The sequence below is a fragment of the Perognathus longimembris genome, chromosome 7, assembly GCF_023159225.1.
Source record: "Perognathus longimembris pacificus isolate PPM17 chromosome 7, ASM2315922v1, whole genome shotgun sequence".
NCBI classification, from domain to species: domain Eukaryota; kingdom Metazoa; phylum Chordata; class Mammalia; order Rodentia; family Heteromyidae; genus Perognathus; species Perognathus longimembris.
Window position 1 is genome coordinate 30996033 of NC_063167.1, and position 3341 is coordinate 30999373.

The following is a 3341-nucleotide window of genomic DNA, read 5'->3' on the forward strand; positions in this document are numbered from 1 at the left end:
TCAATACATGTTGTTGAGGGTGGCATGTCAGGAGAGTAGAGCAATAAACAATAATCACTGTCTGGCCTTCCAGAATAGTAATTTTTATTTAGTAAATAAAAAGCATAGGATGGTAGTTAAGTTTGAATTTCAGATAAACTGTGACTTATTTATTTAGTTTAGTTTAAATGGCTCCCTGGCAACCTCTGGGAGGTTGTTCTTTGTTTATCAGAAATTCAGATTCAGCTGGGTTTTATTGCCTTCCTCTTCCTGCAGCTTACACTGTAATGGGAGAGCAACAATCCACAAACATATTAGATGTGGGAAGGTGATCTGGTGATGAGGAAAAATGATAGAGGATAATGTAAGGGGAGTGCCTCTGTTCTTAGGGCACCATGGGTCAGAGTTTCTGAGGGCATGAGGGAGGGACCAGGGCTATTGCTTCAGGAAAGCCTGATCAACAAGACCTGAGGCTGGACTTGAAAAACAAATGAGGTCAGAGTCATCTGGGGCCAGACGTTGTAGGGTCCTAAGTAAAGCTGGAAAATAATTGGGGGCTTTGAGCAAAGAGGAGCATATTCTGAATTCCTAAGTGTTGTTTTTTTTTTTAAACATCATCACTTGGCTTCTGTGTAGGGGGGAAAAAAAAAGAATGATGAAGAGTAAAGAACACCAAGGCTTGTCTGTTCCAGGCCAGCTAGAGATGATGATGATGATGACAATGACGATGTTGATTGGAAGGTGGAGGTGGAGGAGGGTGATAATGATAATAGGCCAGGATGACAGCAACGGGGAGAGCAAACATTCTGGATTCTTGTCCTTCAAGATTTTTAATTAGCATACATTAGTTGTCCAAGTGGTGTTTTCTTTTATATATATTATATTATATTATATAATATATTATATATTATAACTATATAATATATTATATTATATATAATAATCAAACTGAATTACAGAGAGGTTACAGTTTCGTACATTAGGCATTGGATACATTTCTTGTACTGTTTGTTACCTTGTCCCTCATTCCCCCTTCCCCCTCCCCCTTTCCCTTCCCCCTCCCCCCCATGAGTTAGTTGTTCAGTTGTTCAGTTCATTTTCACCAGTTTGTAAGTATTGCTTTTGTAGTTGTTTGTCTTTTTTTTAACCCTGTGTCTCTCGATTTTGGTATTCCCTTCCAATTTCCTGGTTCTAATACCAGTAGTCCCATTTGTCCAACCTTTCTTTGATTTGTAGCCTTTCTCAGTCTTAGTTGAGGAAGTTCTGCCATGTGCCAAGGAGCCCAAGTGTTTCTCCTACTCCTTCCTTTAGTGTTTTCAGGGTGTCTGTTTTGATTTCGAGATCTTTGATCCATTTGGAATTGATTTTGGTGCAGGGTGATATATAAGAATCTAGTTTTAGTTTGTTGCATGTGTTGAACCAGTTTTGCCAGCACCATTTGTTAAAGAGGCTATCTTTCTTCCAGACTATTGTTTTAGCTCCTTTATCAAAGATTAAGTAGGCATAGTTCTGTGGGTTCATTTCTGGGTCTTCAATTCTGTTCCATTGGTCTTCAGGCCTGTTCCGGTGCCAATACCAAGCTGTTTTTATTACTATAGCTTTATAATACAGCTTGAAGTTGGGTATTATAATTCCTCCAGCACCGTTCTTTCTGCTTAGGATTGTTTTTGCTATTCTAGGTCTTTTATTGTTCTATATGAATTTCATGATTGCTTCCTCTATTTCATTAAAAAATGGTGTTGGGATATTAATGGGTATTGCATTGAATTTGTAGATCGCCTTTGCCAATATTGCCATTTTGATTATATTAATCCTCCCAATCCAGGAGCATGGGAGGTTTTTCCATTTCCTTAGTTCTGCCTTAATTTCATTTTTCATGTTTTTTTTTGTTTGTTTTGTTTTTGGTGGCCAGTCCTGGGCCTTGAACTCAGGGCCTGAGCTGTCCCTGGCTTCCTTTTTGCTCAAGGCTAGCACTCTGCCACTTGAGCCACAGCACCACTTCTGGCCGTTTTCTGTATATGTGGTGCTGGAGAATTGAACTCAGGGCTTCATGTATATGAGGCAAGCGCTCTTGCCACTAGGCCATATACCCAGCCCATTTTTCATGTTTTTAAAGTTCTCATCGTAGAGGTCTTTCACTTCTTTGGTTAAGGTTATTCCTAGGTATTTTATGCTTTTGGGGGCTATTGCAAAAGGAGTTGCTTTCCTGATTTCAGCCTTGGTCTTCGGGTCGTTAGCATAGAGAAAGAGCGTTGATTTTTTTTTTTTTTTTTTGCCAGTCCTGGGCCTTGGAATCAGGGCCTGAGCACTGTCCCTGGCTTCCTTTTGCTCAAGGCTAGCACTCTGCCACTTGAGCCACAGCGCCACTTCTGGCCATTTTCTGTATATGTGGTGCTGGGGAATCGAACCCAGGGCCTCATGTATACGAGGCAAGCTCTCTTGCCACTAGGCCATATCCCCAGCCCCAAGAGTGTTGATTTTTGAGGGTTTATTTTATATCCTGCAACTTTGCCAAAGTTTTGGATCAGCTCTAGTCGCTTGGGGGTAGAGTCTATGGGGTTCTTTAGGTATAGGATCATGTCATCTGCAAAGAGAAAAAGTTTAACTTCATCTTTTCCTATTTGGATCCCCTTTATATTTTCTTCTTGCCTAATTGCTCTGGCTAGAAATTCTAGTACTATTTTGAAGAGAAGGGGAGAGAGTGGACATCCCTGTCTTGTTCCTGATTTTAAAGGGAATGGCTTTAGTTTTTCACCATTTAGAGTTATGCTTGCTGTTGTTTTGTCATAAACTGCCTTGATTATATTCAGGAATGTTCCCTGGAATCCCAGTTTTTCCAGGGCTTTTAGCATAAACGGGTGCTGGATTTTATCGAATGCTTTCTCCGCATCGAGTGATATAACCTAACCATGTGGTTCTTTACCTTGCTCCGGTTGATGTGATGGATTATATTAATTGACTTGTGTATATTGAACCAACTTTGCATCCCTGGGATGAATCCAGTTTGATCGTGGTGTATGATTTTTTTGATGACCTGTTGAAGTCGATTGGCCAGAATTTTGTTGAGAATTTTTGAGTCTATATTCATCAGGGAAATCGGTGTAAAGTCCTCTTTCTGTGATCAGTCCCTGCCTGACTTTGGGATGAGGGTTATACTGGCTTCATAGAATGTGTCTGGTAGTGAACGTTCTCTTTCAATTTCATTGAAGAGTTTGAGAAATATTGGTGTGAGTTCTGTTTTGAAGGCCTTGTAGAATTCTGCTGTGAATCCGTCTGAACCTGGGCTTTTCTTGGCTGGGAGATCACTTATTGCCTTTTCTATTTCAATACTGGATATGGGTCTGTTTAGAGGTTTAAGTCTT